General features: G+C 41.3%; 1 protein-coding gene across 1 annotated transcript in view; it reads right to left on the bottom strand.

Moving 5' to 3' along the window:
* The window catches only part of LOC144309444 (intermembrane lipid transfer protein VPS13D-like), a 192,002-nt gene that overhangs the window by 33,653 nt on the left and 136,257 nt on the right, over positions 1-22,092 (bottom strand). The window lies entirely within an intron of this gene.

The raw sequence follows: 22,092 nt of genomic DNA, 5'->3' as shown, positions 1-22,092 counted from the left end.
GCCCTGGTGAACCTCTTGAAATCACACATCAGACCACCCGCCCTCCTCTACTCAGAATTTTGATTTTTAAATTATCAAGAATTATGTTTATATGCTGTTTATTCACTATAATTCACATAAAGGCAACATTTATCATTGATGAAATCATGGGTTTTCCACTCTGAGTTCTTCCTTTGGTTTGGATTCATCTTTTGCTTGGTTGAATTGTGAAATCCAGATTTTTTTTTTAAGATTTTTAAAGAAGGAACATACCTCCTTGCTAGAAAATGTCTATTGGTTGGCTTAGATTTTTCACACATACTTGCAAAATACTTTAGACCGACCGTGAAATTCTTGGATTGAACTCACTTTACCTCAAAATTTAGTAGACATTATCTAATCTAAGTTCTGATACTGGGTGTTGCTATCAAAAAGTATAAGGTCCACCTTGAATCTATTCTTCATACATAATTTGATGTTTTAAAAAAACTTAGATGTATATATGATTGTATATTTTTGAAAATTACAGTAATTTACCAGGATTTATCTTGACATTAATTATTTTACATCAGTTTTTCTAAAGATCCCATATTTTCTGAGATCCAGATCCACTTATAAACTCAAACTTGATAATTTCGGAAAAGTTTTCTACTATTTTATTCATTAATGCATTTTCCTCTTTAGAAATAGGTTATGTAAATGTGAGGTCTATCTGTTTCTCTCATATGTATCATCTGTATAGTCTTTCTAAATATTTCTTCTCTGTTTTCTTGATTTTTAAAAATCATGTTTATGATCTTTTTTTCTTTTTTCTTGGTCTTTTGATTTTTCTTTGAACTCTAATATGTATTTTTAAAGATTTTTTTTAATCATGTTTTTGTCCCAACTAAAAGCAAAGTTCAGAATGCAAATAATCTCTACCCATTTTTAAAGGACAGTATAAGAATCAGAACTGAAGTAAAGATAAGCAAAAATAGAGAGATGCATTTAAAACTAAACATTCCAGCTATCATATGTAATAAGTATGGAATAAAAGTTTGAGTTAGTAGTAGGTTTTGTTTTTTTTTTTTTAAGAAAGAAACACTGCTACATATAGCACCTCATTTGGATGTGTCTTAAGTCTTAGAAGCTTGACTACTTTGCCTTCTCCTACAAATGGACCTTGAGAGCTTGTTTGGTGGTTCTAGCAGGGGAGCCCACTTGTATACACTTAGCCCAAAGGATGGTTCTCTTCTATCCAGGAGATAGAACTTTGGAGAGACGCATATGGAGCAGTGAGGGAGGAACAGGACACCTGCCTAGCCAGCCACATCAGCCTAATCAACCCTGGTGATTAATAGGGTAACAGATGTTGCAGACAGATCGCCCTCACATTCAGTAGTGGGTTGAAAAATATCATGCGTAGGTGGTTCAGTGGTTGAGTGTCTGTCTTTGGCTCAGGTCGTGATCCCAGGTCCTGGGATGGAGTACTGTATTAGGTTCCCTGTAGAGAGCCTGCTTCTCCCTCTGCCTATGTCTCTGTCTCTCTCTCTGTGTCTCTCATGAATAAATAAATAAATCTTTAATAAAAAAGAAGAATTTTATTTTCCTATAAGAAATCAAAAAAATAAAAAATCATGTTTTTCTCAATTTTCAAAACTGAAAATTTCTATATCTATTTCAGATAATGATACTTTTTTCTTCGTGTGTGTGTGTGTGTGCGTGTGTGTGTGTGTATGGTGATTTTTTTTAAAGTTTATTTACGTATAATCTCTATACCCAACATGGGGCTTGAACTCATGATCCCAAGATCAAGAGTCGCATGCTCTACCAATTGAGCCAGCCAGGCACCCTGATTTATGGTGATTTTTAAGGGACTTTTGGGGAGAAGAGTGGAGTAAAAATATTTTTACTCAAGCATACTTAAGCAGATGCTTTTGACACTGAATTTTTTAAATGTTTAAAATTTTCTATGAGGGAATTGACTAATTTCATTTGGGATAAATATGATGTGGGATTCTCAAAAGGAATCAACAAATCCTAGATGAACATATAAAAATGAGAATCTGAACTGAACACAGGAGTCTGAGCTGACTAAGAGTTTTACTAGTTCCTCAAGAAAAGGAACAGGACCCACACACCAGCAATTTATTGATGTAAATAATTATGAGTTATCTCAAAGCAAAATAGATACCTCATCAGTTCATCTTTTTGTTGTTTTCATAAAGTACCAAGGAAAGAAGGCTTCCAGATTTTGTTACCAATTAAGACCTGTGCCAGATGGGTCCTGCAGTAAAGTTCTGATGCTTAAAGTGGGCAACCAAAGCAGCACTCTTTATGAAATGTCACTTTAGCAAGGCTCATTATATACTCACACATGAACTAGAAATGCTCAGTTTTTAGTTTTCCCAGAGTTCACACTTGAAATATAGCTTCAGCAATTTCATCTTATTTTAGGTGTCCCAATTATGCTCATAAGTATGAAACAACCAGGCTGCAACTATAAACTTATCAGCAGAAGAGTTACAAAACCTATCTAAGTTGTGACTATTCTACCTAACTTCAGGTCAAACCAATTAACTGTGACCCTTTTACAGGAAGCATGGTTGGCAGGCTCTCAGAAGAATTTTGTCATTTTGATTTTCCTGTGTGGATGACAGTTCATCAGTTACAACAGATTTGTCATCAGAAGGATTCTGGAAAGAGAGAGCCATTATCTACATACTTAAACATAGGACGGTATTTGGTGTTAATAACACTGATACATGTTAGAGAAGGAATGCAGTTAAAAAAATCTGATTTACTAATAGGCATCTGGAAAATGAGCCATTCTGAGGAAAAATGTACCAACTCTTGGGGCGCCTGAGTGGCTCAATCAGTTGAGCATCTGACTCTTGATTTTGGCTCAGGTCATGATCTCAGGGTTGTGAGACTGAGCCCTACCTCAGGGCTCTGCACTAGGGGAGGAACCTACTTAGATTCTCTGTCTCTCTCTCTCTCTCTCTGCCTCTACTGTCACTCTCTAAAAAAATAAAAAAATAATAAAAAAAAAGGATGTAACAAGTCTAAACTTAATAAAACAGTCTAAATTCCATGGCTAACACTCTTATCATGCAGGCCCACATTCAAATAGGTCATGAGAGAGTCTGATGTAGCTTTCCAAAACAACGTGACATTTCAAAAACTTCTCTGTCTTAGCATAAATCTGGTCCTTGAAATGAGATACTATGCTATGTTAGCCCCATGCTGCATATTTTAAACAATAATTTAAATGTGTGTATGTGTATGTATATAATTTTGTATACGTTTATCTGTGCATAATAAAATACAAATGTGCACACTTCCCTTTGCTTATTAACAAATTGCTAACCACATAAATGCTAAGATTAAACATATGAGAAGTTAGGACAAGATAACTAAAGACAACCTTTATCAAAGAGTCAGTGCTTTAAGAAATAGCACACAGTTTCTTGTATAATAAAATCTTTTACCATGTCATTTAACAGTGTGAGTGGTTCAGTAGGCAAATATATAGTGGACCCTTGAACAACACGAGTTTGAACTATACATGGATCTTTTCTGATAAATATAGGATGATACTATAAATATATTTTCTCTTCCTTATGATTTTCTTGATAACATTTTCTTTTCTCTAGCTTACTTTATTGTGAGAATACAGCATATAATAATTTACAACAAATATGCTAATTGACTATTTATGTTATTGGCGAGGCTTCTGGTCACAGCATACTCTTAGTAGTTAAGTTTCTGGGGAGTTAAAGTTATACATGGATTTTTGACTGTGTGGGGTAGGGCGTGGGTCAGCATCTGTAATCCTGTGTTGTTCAAGGGTCAGCTGTTATAGGTTAAACTGATACAATCTTAAAACTGTCCTTTGACTCTGTGAGAACGGAAGATATTAGACACAAATTCTCTTTTAACCCTTTTCACAATTCTGTGATTTCATTCTCTACCCTGGCACTTCTTCCCACTACCTTTGCACTATCATTGGCAAGCTGCTTCATGGCTAATGGTGATGCTGACAAGAAACTATGGAGACATATGCAGGGAGTTAGGAAAGAGACTGCATGTTTGAACTTGAAAGAACAGTTCCCAAACTGTGATCATTAATACACCACTGCCAGGATTTTTGGCTCTGTGTGCCATCAGTGCTTGTACTTACTTAAGATTTTCCTTGAATTGATGCACAATGAAGCTTATAAAATATAAACTAGAAACATTGCAGCACTGCATATAAAGAAAAACAGCACACCCCGATGTGAACAGAAAACAACAATAAATATAAATAGAATGGAGATCAATCAATTTCATTCAATTTTGAAAAGATCCCACTGTCTTCAGAAAGTTCTGAGTGGCACCTCACTGTATTAGTTACTTTTCGCTTGTGCCTTGGGAAAGTTCCAAGTGTTAAATATTGATTTAATAAGTATCTAATTTTTGTGACCTTCGTGCTCTTCGTATCCAAATATACATCCTTCAGAAATCTTTCAGGGAGCTTTTTCGCCTAAGTAATTTATATTCCTAACAGTACATTTAAATGAAGGGATCCATTTGCTAAAAACAGCCATTTGTATGTATTTAAAAGATGATATAGGCATATTATCACCAAGCTAAAATTTTCAAACTTGAAATCTGGCATAACCAGATAATCAGAAGAGAATTAAAAGTAACTTTTTCACTTGTGATTTTATTTAATCTAAAACCACATTTGCTTCACACTTAAAATCTATCTTTCATACTAATACTGAATCAGAGAATTATGTTTATAGTAGTTGCCACAAAATGAATTTCATACCTTTCTTGAATAATTATGAACATATCTAATTCATTCGGAAATGTATTCTTTATAGAAGTTAGCAGAGATTTTTCTTTTGTAAGAATGTGACATTATTCCCTAATTTCAACTTTTTCATGACTTTCTTCATAATATCACACTATCTTATCATTTGCTTCTCCAGTGTTACCAGATTGTACTAGTAGGAGGACTGCATTTTCATGAATAATACAAAATACAGATGCATAATATTCATATGATTTAAACAATACTAAAGTCATTTTGGTAATTCAATTTTGGGAATTCATTAAAATGCAAAACATTTTAGGAAATACTATTTTATTTATAACCTTTACGTACCCTCAGGGCAGAATAAGGGGGAAAGGAATGTCTAGTTAGAAATTTCAAAGATGGAATGTTAATCATATCTTGAAGTTGCCCCATTTAGAGATAATTTAACCAACTCAAATAAATGTTCTCTAATTTTCCTTTCATTAATGAGATGACTAAGTTGGATACAGCATGCAAAAAGCACATGCTTTATTGTGATGAAAGTGTTTTTCAGACAGGATGCTGAGGCCTCTATGACTCTAAAAAGAAAAGTTCTTAGAGAGATTGTATCTGTGTGATTAAAACAGGTCTTTATTAACTTAAAGGTGACAGGAACATTTCTCATTTTCTCTGCTTCCTTTTTTTTTTCTTGCACTTTTGATCACTTTTGCTGGCACAGATGGCAAGTAGAGTTGAAAGGGGAGTAATTTCCATGAGGTGGCAAAGTGATTAGTGATGCAGCTGGGACTAGAACTAAGGTCATCTACTGTGTTTTCTGCCCTGAGTGGTCATTCATCCATCCATCCACTCATTCATTCATTCATTCATTCATTCATCCATTCACCACCTGGTCTGGCATAGGCAACAGTGAGATGAGTAGGGGCCAGGAGCTTCATGCTCTGATTGTTGTACTTTGATTAATAGTAATAGGATTTTCACATAGTGACAGAGTATGACAAGTAAGCAAAAGACAGAGAGTAATTATTTCGGTGGTGAGTAGTAGTAGCAAAGTGTTGACACCAAGGTCATTTATACAAGAATCTACATGCACTGGTCATAGTCTTCAGAAATCTAAGGAGTTTACTGGCCTAAAGAACATACATTTCTAATATTGCATCAGAATGAAGGGTTCCTTTTAATGTTTAGAATGCAAAGGAAAAATAAAAAGAGAATCGTTTTAGAGCTGACTCAAACAAGTGTATTAAAGTGTATTAAAGGAATGCAGTGTCAATTTCCAAAGGAGTTAGCAGTTTCCAAACGTGGACCTTGGACATGGAACTTCTTAATCCCAAAGAGTCATGTGAGGATGACAGAGGTAATATGTGGAGTGTTAGGATAGCAGCTCCTATCCTGACTCTATGGATTCTAATCTTCAGTAAAATGGGGATGAAAATCGTATCTGGCCTTATAGGCTTGTTGTGAGGATTACATGAATTTCTGTGGAAAAAGTTCAGAACAATCTGGCATAGAATATGTGCTGTGTGAGTGGAGTACTTTTGGTGATGCTGATGGTAAAGTTTCTTTCCTGAATCAGGGCTTCTGATACACGAATGCACATTGTGAATCATCAAGAGGGGGATGTGTTGCAGAATTTCCCCACATTATTTGGCCTTTTGCTGGAGAGCACTGTTATTAGACCAATGAATATATCCTTAGGATATGTGGTTGGAAAATCTGGGAGTTTAAAAATATTTTGGGAGTGCCTGCCTAGCTTAGGTGGTAGAACATGCAACTCTTGATCTCGGGATCATGAGTTTGAGCACCATTTTGAACACAGAGATTACTTCAAAAAATATTTAAAATATATTTTGCATAATTAATGCAGAGTTACATCTATCACAGGATCTTAAGAGTTTTGCTTCATTTCTAAGGTTCTAGATCTGGTCTAATATTTAGGGTTACTGATGTAACAGTATCTGTGTAACCTGTTGATGTTGTTGAGGACGATCATGAAAACCAATATTGTTTAGTATCAGTCTGTGCCAAGCACTGTGCTGATTGCAGAATAATGAACAGGGTCTTTTTTACTCCTTAACAGCAGCTCTATGAGAAGCAACTGAGACTTAGACGGATAATGCTCAACACAACACAAGCCCGTTGCTCACAAACTAAGTTGAAGAATCATAATGTAAATCCAGTTCTATGATTCCAATGCCCACATCTGAAACCAGGAAGTGGCACTGTCTCTCTGATTTTGAGGATAATAGCCCTGACTTGTATAGTAAGAGTCGCACACATTTTAGAGTTTTGAACACTGTAGAACACAGTATGAATATAGATATCATTAGTAGTATTAAAATTATGCTTATAAATTTTTTTGTTTATCTCTGGGATTAAAGCAGTACAGTACCTGTGTACTAATTTTGAATATTCCTTAAAATAAGTAGAAACTATGAAACCCACAGTGTCAAACTACAAAAATGCATTTTTTTGGGGGGGGGAACTACCAAATCAGTAGTGTCTGATTAATTTTGATAAGGGAGATCTAATCTTTCATTGAAGACTTAAGCTGTATGCAGAACAAGGAAAGCAACCATCCCTTTAAGAAACATGGAGAAAAATTTAGTTAAACACATCATGTGTCAGAGTACTAGGTACCAGAAAAACAGTATAAAGTGCCTAGTAATTTGAAAGTGATTTATTAATCAATACTAAAATTACTGAAGATTTACCCTCAAATAATATAAAACCAATGTGAACATTCAAACAAAAAGTTTGCTGTTTATTAGCATATTTTTAAATTTTTGAAAATAAGGTCATTTCAATCCACTGCATATCAATATCTGGGTTTCTTTCAAAAAATCATTTGTTTTTAATATGAAAACTAAATAAATAATTTTGAAAATTATTATTTGTTCTTATAAAATAAAAATGTCATGCTTACTGTAAGCTGGCTTATAACCTCTTTCCTCTGTTTTTGATATTCTCTAAGGTGTTACTTTAGGTTTGAATGGGTAACCTTACAATGTCACAGTTCTCCTGACCTGCCACATCTAGACCTAAATTTGCGAGATCTTCTTTGCATAATGAACACATGTAAACCTGTTCTTACAAGCCCAGCAGATAAGCTCTCAGGTACTGGAGTGCCAGGAGCAATGCAAATACACAGATGGAGAAGCTGAAAGACTGCACTAATGCCTTACAATATTACTAATGATCGATTATTTTTAATGGAGGACTCTTTCTTCAGCAATAAAAGGAGAAAAAGCTTTTGAAGCCAATCTGTACAAAGAAATCACTGTTTGCCTGGGCTCTTGGCTTCAGATATATACCTGAAGCCAAGAACCACAAAAGCTCTGTATCTGTTCATTTCTTTCTTGCAATAATGCCCTTGGCTTGTTACTCTTCCTCCTGTTCTTTTCAGACACTGTCTTGGTCCTCTTCTCTTTTGCTCTGTATGTGTCCCTGGTGAGCTAGTCAACTGACCCAAATACTACTTCTCTTCAAGCGTCGCTCACATGCTTCCCAGCCAAGATCTCTCTCCTGACCTCTGGATCTGCATTGGGTATCCAATGCAGCGATTAACACTTATCATGTGTCAGGCAATATGCTAAGCCCCTTATAGACACTGTCCTACATTATCTGCCAAAAAAAAAATCTTTGGGGACTAGTAAAATTATCCCCATTTTGTATTTGAGAATAGGGAGGCTTTTTTTTTTTTTTTAATCTGGAAATTCACAAAAATGCAATCCTTTTTTGCTTCTTCTACTCTTCTTTTTCACCAATTTTTGACTGGCAACATACTGCATCCTGGATGAACATGTCCAAGCTGTTAATGTACCATGTACCTCCAAGTGACCTGTTCACCACATCCCATATGTGCCCTGACCAATGGGGCATAATGTGACTATTATTTCACATCAACAGGCAACTGGCACAATTAACATATCTCAAGGTATTTGTTTTCATTTGTTCTTAGCATGTGAATAAAGCTCTCCCTACATATTCACTTTAGGATCCACAGAATCTGCATACATATATATATATGTATATACATACATACATATATATATTCTATTTGAATAATTTCTTAAGCAAGTCACCTCCTTTCTCCACAAGTGAAACTAATTTAAAAAACCTGACCTCAGTGCTACTATACACCTATTACAATGGTCAAAATCAGAATAATGACAACATCTACTGCTGGTAAGGATGTGGAGTAGCAGCAACTCATTCATGGCTGCTAGAGCTGCAAAATTGTACAGACACTTCGGAAAACAGTGACATACAAAGCTAAACATAGTGCTATTATTCAATCCAGCAATCATTCTCCTAAGTATTTATCCAAATGAGTTGAAAACTTATGTCTACACAAAAACCTGCACACGAGTGTTTATAGCAGCTGCATTTGTAATTGCCAAAAACTAGAATTGAACATTATTCAAAAATAAAAAGAAATAAATTATCAAGCCACAAAAAGACATAAAGAAACTGTAAATGCATACCAATAAATGAAAGAAGCCAGCCTGGAAAGGCTACATAATGTATGACTCCCAGCTATAATGACATTCTAGAAAAGGCAAAACTATAGAGACAGTGAAGAGATCAGTGGTTGCTAGGGAGAAGGGAGCAAGGTGTTTTTTAGAGCAGTGAAATAAATCTGTATGATACTGTAATGGTGGATACATGACATTATGCATTTATCAAAACCCACAGAACTATACAACATAAAGAGTCAGCCCTAATGTAAACCAGGGATTTTGTTAATAATAATGTAACAATATCAGTTCATCAATTGTAACAAATGTACCACACTAATGCAAGATGTTATTAAAAGCAGAAATTGGGTGGATTGGCGGGGGCAGTGAGGTGGGTACATAGAACTCTCTGCACATTCTGATAATTTTTCCACAAACTTGAAACTCTTCCCCAAATCAAAGTCTATTAATTAAACAGATAACTTTTTTAAACTCTTCAGAGCTTTTTTATACCGATCTGTATAAATACTGATTTCTTACTAGTTTCACGCTGAATAGCTAGGAAATATTCTTTCATTTTATCCCATTAGTTATGATTCCCTGCTCTGTGTACCTTACTTCTAACACTGATGCAACATGACAATGGGAATAGCAAAAGAACATTTCACTCCAGACTATAAAGTTTCTTTAGATCAATTTTTTCAACTAGTTTTAAATCTGCCTATAATTTAATCCCTGTTTCTCTATCTCACACAAAGGTATCCTACACGATTATGTCACTGCCTTAATGAAAATCAAAAGGTATTATGCTGAGCACAGTGTCTGGCATATAGCTGTTAACTTAATAAAAGTCATATTATTAATATTCTCTTACCATAATCTAGTGGTCCCACCAAAAAATAATTGTTAGTTTGATATTCCTTATTTTTAGTGACGTCATTCTGACTCTTAAGCATCCCCATATTCTTTGCTAAGTGTTTAAAAATAATCTATTTAAAATTTTCTTCTTGTTTTTTTTTTATCCCTTTAAAATTTGATAATAAGTCTACAGACTTGCCATCTATAAAACCTGCCCATTTTGTTCTCTTAGGAAATAGCAATATACTCATGTTTTCCTCTATTTTAATTACTTCTAGCATATGGGTCTGGAAGTTTGAACTCCTTTAAAGAGACCCACTGGATATATTAGTAAAGTTATCAGGCCATCTTTGCAAACCTGAGACTGACAAGCTCACTTGGACAACTTGAGTTTCAATTCCTTCTACATGATATACTTTTTCCTATATTTCCCCTTGGAAGACAATTCTTAAAGTGAAAGATGCAGTAATCCAAGGATCATAGATTTTTGCTTTCCATTTAACCCCTTACCAGAGTGGTGCTGGGTCTCCTCCTATACATAATATAAAGAGATACTTTGTTATTGTTTCTGATGATATGACATTTGTTGTCAGCTCAGCTTATACCCAACTTGGAGCTTTTTACAAGTTTGTGCTGCTTTATTAATCCTGGGACATATTGCACTTTTCATCTCTTTCAAAGATTGTTTTTCAGTTTTATTGGGGTACAACTGACAATTAAAAATTATATATATTTAAGGTTTATAATTTGATGATTTTGTATATACAAAATATACATAAATATCCACTAGAATGAAGCTAATTAACATATTCCTCACCCCACATAGTTATCATTTTTTTCTTTCATCTTTTTTTTTTATGATGTTAACACTTAAAATCTATCCTCTTAGCAAATTTCAACTATACAATGCAATATTCTTAACTAGTACATGTGAGCTCCAGAACTTCTTTATCTTGGATAACTGAAACTTGTACCCCTCACCAGCATCTCCCCATTTGCCCTCTGGTCACTGCCATTCTATTCCCTATCCCCCTTAAATAACCTTTTAAAATGGCAACTCTAATTCTGTTTACAAAGCCTTCAATCTACAATAAACTGGAGAGAGTGGTATTTTCCAGGGCCTATCACAATCAGCATTCATTTGTTTATTTACACGCAATTCCTAAGCATATAGTCTGAGCCAAGCACAATGCCTGGTATTGCTATTTTCAGGGATTTCACTGTATAATCAACATTCAGCAAACATTTACTGAACATCTATTATATGCTAGCACAAAAAAGACTTGTGGAAAGGAATACAAAAGAAAGGTATACAAACTATAGAGGTCTCAGAGCATATGATGGGGTTAGGGATGTAAACAAGCCAAAGAAATCTTCCAGAAAGATGATATATTCAGACTGGATTTTAAAGATGAGAAGTTCACAGATACAAAGAAATGGACAGGGCGTCTGGCAGAGGGGATGATGCAGACAAATGCTTAAAACATTAAGATGGGCTATTTGCTTTCTGAATGACCTTTTTGCAGTGCTCTGAAAAAGGGAGATGGTTTACCATGTCCTACAGCAGATATCAACCAATATGAGCATGAACACATTTGCAAGAGATACAAATTTAGAAATAATCTACAAGTTAATGCAAAAGTTTTCTTGGAGATTACATTTCTAGAATTATAAGCTTATTGTCTTTCTGAGAAGCTCCCAGAACTCCCTATGAACAGCAGTGGGCATCATCTCTTTCGTCTCATTTTACTGTATCTGCGGAATTCAGATGTAGTGAATTCCTTTCAACCTAGTAGCCCTACCCCTCTATAGGTTTAAACAATTAGTCAGTTCCTAAAAGCAACTGGCAATTGGTTGGCTCTCACGGTATCTAACACAATCTTCCCTCCCAAACTGTCTTAGATCTCTAAACTTACTCACTTGCATGGTGCGCAGAGAATGCCTTAGGAATCAAACTTTCTAGTTTCCAGAATCAGATTAAAAAGTCAGGGACACCTGGGTGGCTCAGTGGTTGAGCATCTGCCTTTGGCTCAGGTCATGATCCTGGGGTCCTGGGATCGAGTCCCACATAGGCTTCCCTGCAAGGAGCCTGCCCCTCCCTCTGCCTGTGTCTCTGCCTCTCTGTGTCTCTCATGAAAAAAGAAAACAAATAAATTTTTTTTAAAAGTCAGATTCTCCTAGGTTAAAATACAGATTCTGCTATTTAGTAGCTGATTGAACTTTGAGCAAGATATTTCACCTCTTAAGTCTCTTTCATTATCTGCAAAATTACAATCATAATGTATACTTTTTGGGTTGCGAGGATTATGTGATATATATGCGTTGAAAATATTTAGCAGCCTTCTGGACTATGAGATACCTTTAAAACATGATAGTACATGTTCTTTTAATAAGAATAATAATAAAAATGGGAGAGAGAGAAAAAAAAGACCAACACTGTACAGACTCTGCAGAGGTATCAGATATTATGCTCGATGTTTTATATTCCATCTCATTTAATCCCCCCAACAACCCTAAGGGAAAAAATAATCGCTTTCTTAAAGTAAACTAAAAATGTGGTTCACAACAATGTATTAAGAGCTGGTATTCAAATCCTCTTCTGTATCTCTAAAGCCTAAATATTCTTTTCAATACATCATACTTTGAAAAATAATGATTTGCACAAGTATATCTATTAATCCCCAAAGCCGTGAATAGTATAGCCAAATAATTTCAAATACTTTCATATTCAGCAATGTTAAATTTATAGTTTACATACAGTTTTAAAAGAACAAAATTGATGTACCCCAAACCATAAGATACCTAGGAATAAACCTAATCAAAGAGGTTAAGGAAGTATACTCCAAAAACTACAGAACACTTATGAAAGAAATCGAGGAAGACATAAAGAGATAGAAAAATATTCCATGCTCATGGATTGGAAGAATAAATATTGTGAAAATGTCAATGCTACACAGGGCAATTTACACATTCAGTGCAATCTCTATCAAAATACCATGGACTTTCTTCACAGAGTTGGAACAAATAATCTTAAGATCTGTATGGAACCAGACAAGACCTCAAATAGCCAGAGGAATGTTGAAAAAGAAAACCAGAGCCGGAGGCATCACAATGCCAGATTTCAAGTTGTACTACAAAGCTGTGTTCATCAAGACAATGTGGTACTGGCACAAAAACAGACACATAGATCAATGGAACAGAATAGAGAACCCAGAAATAGGCCCTCAACTCTATGGTCAACTAATATTCAACAAAGCAGGAAAGACTGTCCATTGGAAAAAAGACAATCTCTTCAACAAATGGTTTTGTGAAAATTGGACAGCCACGTGCAGAAGAATGAAACTAGACCATTCTCTTACACCAGACACAAGGATAAACTCAGAATGGATGACAGATCTAAATCAAAAATCCACCAAAATACTAAAGGAGAATACAGGCAACAACTTTTTTTACTTGGCCACAGCAACTTCTTGCAAGACAAGGGAAACAAAAGCAAAAATAAACTATTGGGACTTCCTCAAGATAAAAGGCTTCTTTCTGCACAGCAAAGGAAACGACCAACAAAACTAAAGGACAACCGACAGAATAGAAGAAGATATTCGCAAATGACATCAGATAAAGGGCTGGTATCCAAGATCTATAAAGAACTTATTAAACTCAACACCCAAGAAACAAACAACCCAGTGATGAAATGGGCAGAAGACACTAGCAGACATTTCTCTAAAGAAGACATAGACATGGCCCACAAGCACATGAGAAAATGCTCCACATCACTTGCCATCAGGGAAATACAAATCAAAACCACAATGAGATACCACCTCACACCAGTGAGAATGGGGAAAATTAACAAGACAGGAAACCACAAATGTTGGAGAGGATGTGGAGAAAGGGGAACCCTCTGCACTGCTGGTGGGAATGTGAACTGGTGTAGTGACTCTGGAAAACTGTGGAGGTTCCTCAAAGAGTTAAAAATAGACCTGCCCTACGACCCAGCGATTGCACTGCTGGGGATTTACCCCAAAGATACAGATGCAGTGAAACGCCGGGACACCTGCACCCCAATGTTTATAGCAGCAATGGCCACAATAGCCAAACTGTGGGAGGAGCCTCAGTGTCCATTGAAAGAGATGGATAAAGAAGCTGTGGTATATATACATATATATATATATATATATATATACACACAATGGGATATTACTCAGCCATCAGAAAGGATGAATACTTACCATTTGTTTTGACGTGGATGGAACTGGAGGGTATTACGCTGAGTGAAGTAAGTCAGTTGGAGAAGGACAATCATTATATAGGTCATGGGAGAACAAGCACCCGGACCCTCCTCCACAGTCCTCAATGCTGCTGAAGCTGGGCCCAGGGCGGTTAAACTAAATAACATGTTTTAATGACAAAATGTCTCATTTGAAGGAGTTGGCTCCATATACATTAAAATGACTATAATATAAAAATAGAACAGAAGGAAACCAATTAATGTCCATTTGGTAAAATGCTTAAAGGCTACCGGAGATGATAGCTGTCATGCTCGGCAAAACCCAACCCCATCTTTATTTCTTCCAAGCACCTCTCTCCCTCTCCTCCCCCGCCCCCGCCCCACGCGTGCACGTGCACACAGAAGCACAGGCGCTCACACTAACATTTAAGAAAAACTGGCACAGCATGAGAGAGAAACTACATGTTTTAAACTTGTGGCATCGTGTTGAGTCCCTGAATGATTATAAGGCTCCGTGTTGGAAAAAGCCAGATTCAACAGCCAGTCTTTTACACAGAGGAGCACAAAGAGCCTCTAAGGGTACTCCATGGAGGAACTTCCACTGCCACCTTGACCACAATCTTCCCATCAGCCTTTGGTGACAGACACCAGAACAAAGACGGCTGGGCCACCACGGTCCACACCGTGTCCCCACAGCTGCGTTTACGGTGCTGACGATACCTGGGACAGGCTGATTTCACAACATTCTGATAGGAATTTTTTAAATTAGTGTTCCATTTCATGGAGGAGGAAATCGAGAGATTATCAAGATTGCTCAAGGCCATTCAGTTGATAAGTGGCAAAGCCAAACCTGATCTTGGGTCTTTCTGATGCTCTTGGACTCAGTAAACTTATTACCAGCCTGAGTGCTGATGAAAATCTCTTTAGTAAATACTCTGACCCATCACTGTACTGAGCATTCTGGACATCCCAGAGGGATGCCAAAGAAGGCAGAGCGTGGCCGCAGGAAGCTTATAGTCCAGTGGGGAAGGCAAGGCTGACGTCTTTGACATGGGTGGAGGAGAAACCTAGAAAATGCCTCACTGATGAGACTGCTAAGAAGTCTGGCCCCACAGACAGAGGGCATTAGGGGCTTCCTGGGAAGGCCTGGCGTCCAGCTGGGTCCTGCCTACAGGCGGAGCAAGATTTGTAAGAAGACAAGATGCAGCATCAGTGCTAATCTGCCAGGTTTTACAAACAGGAACGAGTGGCCACCGAATACTGAGGAATCGGAGGAAACGAACAAGGTAAGAGCTGGCCAGCAGACCACTCCACGTATGATCCTAAGATGTTTGATTGAAGCCTCATTCTCAACGCTGAAGCACCTGCCTGGAGAACTGTGGGCGGTGACAGCTCTCCTCCCCTACAGTGGAGGTACAGGCGTTAACTCACAGGGATTCACACAATGACTAACCCAAATGTCATTAATACTCGGGAGAAAGATACGTACTAATATGGAGGAGAAACGAGTTAAATGACAACTACTGGAAGGGTCGGTCCAAGAGAGGAGGAGAGGGGACAAACTCTGATCTTGAGGGCTGGGGACAGGGTTGGGGAGACGAATGTGCAAAAGGGATTCACCAAGCAGGAAATCCAAATGGCCAGCGGAAGTAGGAAAAGATGCGTCCACACCCGTCATTATCAAAGAAACGTGTGCAGTAACATGGAAGCACTCGTTCTCTCAGATCAGGTCAGCGGGGACCTGTAAGAGTCACAGTGCCTTGCTCTTTAGTAGAGGATTCACTTCATAAAACTCTTGGCTGGAGCTCGAATGAGTGAACAGCCGGGGCTGGCAGAGGGTCAGAGAAACGGGTCCCCTCAAGCACTGTGAGTGGGAGCACAGAGCATTTCAACTTCCTAGAAGGCAACGTGTCATGTGTTTCAAAACAGGTAAGTGTATTATTGTATATATGCAATCTAATATACTTTTTAAAAGATTTTAAGAGACACAGAGAGAGAGGCAGAGACACAGGCAGAGGGAGAAGCAGGCTCCCTGTGGGGAGCCCGACGTGGGACTCGATCCCAGGACCCGGGGTCACGCCCTGAGCCCAAGGCAGGCGCCAAACTGCTTGGCCACCAGGGATCCCCTATGCAATCTAATATTATATAAATGTTAGAAATCATGACTTACTTCTGGAATGGAAAGACGTCCCAGCGTCACTGTGAACAAGGTATGTGCTCCTGTTCATGTAAAATCATATACGTGTGCGCACACGTACACACACACATATCTATGTACACAGAGATACCCGCCCAAGGTGCAACTGTTAGCCTTTTGGTGATTATCAATGGCCAGTGCGACTGAGTTTTTTTTTTCTTTTCTTCTTTAAAATGGGAATAACAGTATCTATTTCAATGGTTTGCTACGACAAGGTACCTTGCAGGTTTTGGGAACAGTGTCCACACACTGTAAGGGCTCATATAACGTTTGAATTTCCGCAACAGCTCACATTTGTACATATTTTCAAACTCAAACGACAGGACTATTCTTTAGAAGATGATTCAGGGCGCAGAGTCTCAAACACCAAAACGTCTAAAGCACAAATGAGTACAAATTTCCGTCACATACTGTCCACAAGCATGGGCTGGATACAGACTAGAAAGAGTCAGAATGGCCAGGCTTCATCCAGAATCGGTTTCTTCTGGAATAAGGAGCAGTCCGAGTGGAGATTTCTCAAGAGGAAAGGGGCAATGAATTGACCACTACTATCCTCCGCCACTGCATCCTCCAAGGCCGGGAGGCACAGCCCACCCTGTACTGATGGTGGTGAGGGCCACTGGGGTTGTTTTGGGAACCTGAGGGTCCTCTGCAGGAGGCTACCTTCCCAGACCATCTGACTTCCTTTTCCAGCCCTATCTTGCTTTCTGACCTTGAACAGCAGAGCCAGGGCTTCTCTCGCTTGCAGCAGGCGGCCAGCTCAGAGCAACGTGCCCTGACGGATGAGTGGGAGGTGGCGGACCTGGCTGAAGCCCAGGTGCTCACAGCATTCTCCCTACACAAGCCCTGTGAGGCAAGTCAGGGGCTGCAAAAGGAGCACTCTCAGAATGGGCAGAAGCAAGAGCACTCTGCCTCCCAGCTTGCCCGAAATTTCCTTCCTGCGAACACGGGGAGAGAGAACATCTGGAACTGGTTTTGAGGCTCTCCAGCTGCAGAGCCACTAGAGTGAAGTTCGGGTTTCACTGGAAATTGCATTTCAGGGGCTTATAGACTGTCCTTTCTGATTCTCATCAGGGTGAAGTACAACCTAGAAGACAAGCCAGTTCACAGACCAAATCAGTTTTGCTTTGAAATGTTCTCCTTTCCCCATCCCCCTTTGAAAGCAGAATTAATGGTCCAGGTGGTGAGAATTCAAAAAATGAAAGAAAAGGGCACGGGGTCATCTCAGGTGCATTTCTATGCCTTCGCAAAAAGCAGACGCACCCCCTGGGTCAGAGTCGACGCCAAACCTTCAGAGCACCTTGTCCTCCTGGGAAACAAGAACCAACAAGACTGAGCCCATTTGAATTGTCGGACTGGGGCTTGCCTGTACAAGACTAGAAAAAAATGTGGATTCAGCATGTGTTAGAGCTTGTTGGGAGCCCAGGAGGCAGCAGGGAAAGATGCTAGATCCTTTCAGACAGAGAGGACAGTGGAATGAAGTCCTCTCGGATCTGGGCCAGCCCCCTCCACCATGTGCTTTCTGCAAGTGGCCTCCCCAGGCACTGGGACACAGGCTTGCAAGAAGCACAGGCCCATCAGCACTCGGCACCAGCCTCTCTGCCTGAGTCTCACTGCACCTCTGGGAAAAGCAGGTGCATCTGGTCGTCTCCCCAGAGCAGAAGTGACAGCATGTCTCCCTACTCTGCCAACGGCGAATACACAACCTCTATTCTAGCCTCTCCTGCCAGCTGACGGTTGGTTTCTCCCTCGGGACCTCGAGGTAGAGGCAGGTAGGGGGAGCAGGCATGTGGCTTTCCAAAGACCAAGCTCCTCGGGGTGGAGAGAAGCAGGCAGGCCTGGGACAACCCTGATGCAGACAAAGAAGGGTGAGTCACACATAAGACAAGAGGCGACTCTTCAGCTGCTTTTCATCGTTCCCCTTCCAGAGGGTCACTCAGAGTCAAAGGCTCACATTGGACTTCCTTCTGCATGGTACATGAAGCACTGAAACTTCCTAAAACGTTGTATTAAAATCTTTGCAAATAAAAATTTCTATAAATCCTAGTTAGTGGATCATCTGGCTACCTCATGGCATCTCCAATCATTGTTAAACTGAACAAAAACAATTTGAAAAAGCAGAATTTCCTCCTACAATTTAACTGCTTGCTACTCTCTCAGCATACTTCAAAAGGCCAGGTACAGCACAGCGCCTTGATGTCAAATGCATTCAAATAGGTGACAAAGAGAACCTCCAAACAGGTGCCCTTAAGAGACATTTAGTACCAAGGTCTGCTAAACTTTGGATTTAGCAATCGTTCTGTGGAGTCTACACCATAAGTTCCACCCAGGATTCTGAGGCACCTTGACCATAGGAAGCATAACTGAAGGGAATCCAATGACCTCCGTGCAGGCCAGCCGTTCAGGCGCTCCTACCCCTAAAAGCATTTTTTTCAGGCCCCATAGCACCAAAGTAAGCAGAAGCTAGCCTTGGCCATGAAAAGGAAGTTACAGCACATACTACTTGGACGGTCTCCTTCCAAGGCTTCCTGTACCGTGTAGCAGCTGCAGTTCCCGGGTGACCAGCTGGTGAGGACGGCTTCTGCTGGATGGCAGAGCATAGGCGGGGTGGAACCAGGATGTATCACTGCTGGTTTGTGAAACGGACAAATTCTGCATTGGAAGGCTGCAGGCTTATCACTGGTGGGGGTGGGGGGTACGGGAGGGAGGAGCTGGGACACTCCTAGGCACAAAGGTCAGTGAGGAGGTTCTCCAAACATGGATGCCAGCAGACGAGGGTCTCTCCTGGTCCTCTTGCACTGTCTCTAGGTTAAGTTGGTAGGGGGGAGTGAATGTGATAAGCATCCTTCACGTGATGAGATCCAAAGTTTACAGAAACTACCTCTGCGGCCCCCAAAACACACACATATCCCATTCCCCCAACAACCGCACTGGCATCCTTTCCCATATCTTCTGGGTCAGAGGCCTGCTCCCACACTCCATAGCCATATCCAAGAGTTGAAAGGAAGTGGGTCATGAGACCTGGTAAGAAGCCTCACATTCATTCATTCATTTATTCATTTATTCATTTTAAAAGATTTTATTTATTTATTGGGAGGGAGGGAGAAGCAGGCAGGGAGCCCGACGTGGGGCTCGATCCCAGGCCCCCAGGATCATGACCTGAGCTTAAGGCAGATGCCTAACCCACTGAGCCACCCCGGCTCCCCAAGAAGCCTCAGCTTTAAGTCAGGAAGTCTTTTGATGGGGAAGACCAAGAGATGATCCCGAAGCAGCACAGAAGTTAGGAATGTGTGCTCTGCACTCACACTGCCAGGCTTCAAAATCTGGTTCCCTCTCCCTATCTTTAGGATCTTAAACCAGTCACATAACCTTTCTGTGCTTCGTGTTTCTCACCTGTCAATAGGGCATATAAAGTGCCCATGTCACTGGGCTGCTGTGAAAATGAAACTGTACTGACAGTAACATATAAAAATAAAATGCAGGCAACCCGGGTGGCTCAGCAGTTTAGCGCCGCCTACTCTGCCATGCCTCTCAGGGCATGAGCCTGGAGACCCGGGATCGAGTCCTGCGTCGGGCTCCCTGCATGGAGCCTGCGTCTCCCTCTGCCTGTGTCTCTGCCTCTCTCTCTCTCTCTCTGTGTCTCTCATAAACAAATAAGTCTTTAAAAAAATAAATAAATAACACAGATACAAATAAAATGCTTAGAATAGTGTGTGCAGGCCTAAGCGTTGGGCACCCGGAGCTCCATCGCCGGGACACAGGTCTGCACCTGACACCTGGCCCCTCGCACACCAGCTCTCTGGAAAGGGCAGAAACGTAGGTCTTGCTGGACGGTGCGGACAGAAGACACGTCGGCCCCCAGTGTGGCCGAGGGATGGAGGGCACCAGGCACCCCTCAGCCCGCTGCTTTCCTCGGTCTCTGAGCACAGGCGGGGCTTCCGGCCTCGCTGCGCACAGCCCAGGCCGCGGTGTCCCCACCCGCTCCCTCCGTGGCGCCCGCGGCCGGGGCCCTCGGGCTCGGCCCTGGCGGCGTCGCTGCGGGGCGGGAAGGCAGAGCGGCCCGAGCGCGCCCGCCCCGCGGAGGGGACACGGCTGGCTTTCCTGCGCTGTCAGCCCCGCTTCCCTCGGCAACATTATACCGCAAACACGGGGCTCCGCTGAATCAAGCGCCGCGGTGTCCCGTTTCGGGGGGGGCTGCTCCCGAGGGAAGCGCTCTCCACAGCGCCTCTGGCCCGCCTCGTCCCCAGGCGCCGTGTGCACGGAGGACACGCGCGGCTCCGCCGTGGCCCGGGCCGGACGAGTGCCGAAGGGCGGGCGGGCGGGCGGCCCCTCGCGCGGCGTGAGAGGGTTAACCGGGACGGCCGGCCCAGCTCCTTATAAACGTTTGCCCTGTGGACATGTACTCGTTGGCGGCCGTACAAGACTCGAGCTGTGTTACACGCCTTAACGATATGGTTCAACTGTCGGTCAGGCCTGGGCCTGGCGCTGGGCCAGACCGCAATCAATGGGACACAGAACCTCCCCCTTTCAGATCATCACGAAGGCTCATATTATCTCCTTTTCGTCGTGCTGGTTAAATTTATGGAGCAGAACCCTGAAGCCGCATTCCTTGGCCTGGGCCGGCCCACGCGGCCCTCCTTCCCTTTGTTCGGTACTGTAAGCGAGCCGTGCTCTGGAGGACTGCAGGGTTGTTAGTTCAGGCGCTGACTGTTTGCTCATGACTGAAATGAAAGAGTTCAGTGGAAGGGCAAAAGGACAGCCCAAGTGTAAAACCCCATCCCAGCAGGCCCTGGGCCCTACATATAGGCCCGGAGCTGTTCCTGAACGTATGACTGCACTTGGTTCTCACGAAAGCAAAATCTCCGGTCTGATCTCTGCTAAACCATCTCTGAGACGGCAACCGGGTCTTCCTGGGGCGCACCTCCAGGTGAACGTGTGAATTCGGGGGTACCGTCAGGGCAAGCCTGCCCTCAGAGCATGAAAAGGAGCCACGGCCCACCGCCATACGCTCCAGTCTTCCCAGGCCCGCAGGGGACGAGAACGCAAACACTGACTGGTAGCTGGTCTGAGCTTTAATACTGATCCAGGAAAAAGTAAACTCATTTTCCAGCCCTTGGCTACAAGGCTGGGACGCTCCGAAGGGAGGCAGCAGGGGATCCGGTGTCCTGTCCTCAAACCGGAGAAGGTCCTGGGTCTGCCCACGAGCTCTCTCCTGGATCTGGAGTATCTCCGATTAGTACACAAAGGGTGGAACAATCAGCCTGACGGGCAGGCCTTCGCTTCAGTTTTGGAGTTTAATCCCAGAGGACGCCATCTGAATGCAGGCTCTCCAAGGGGTGAGCTGCCAACCCACGGTCCATCATGTGAACCAGCATGGTGTGTGGGTCCACCTCTAAATGAGGCTACTGGGAGTCTAGAGTGATTGCCAGAACCCTTCCAACCAAAGTCTAAGCATTAAAGAGCAAGGAGTGAGAGGAGCAGAGGGGAAAAACAAAACCCTAAGCCAAAAGTAAACCAAAGACGTGCTGAGAGGACCAGGTAGGAGAGCCTCTGAGGGGGGTCACCGCTGGCTTTAGAAGCACTTTCCTGC

Source organism: Canis aureus, unplaced genomic scaffold (genome assembly GCF_053574225.1).
Source record: "Canis aureus isolate CA01 unplaced genomic scaffold, VMU_Caureus_v.1.0 NW_027326405.1_RagTag, whole genome shotgun sequence".
Taxonomy (NCBI): domain Eukaryota; kingdom Metazoa; phylum Chordata; class Mammalia; order Carnivora; family Canidae; genus Canis; species Canis aureus.
This window is presented reverse-complemented; position numbering and strand designations above follow the sequence as displayed.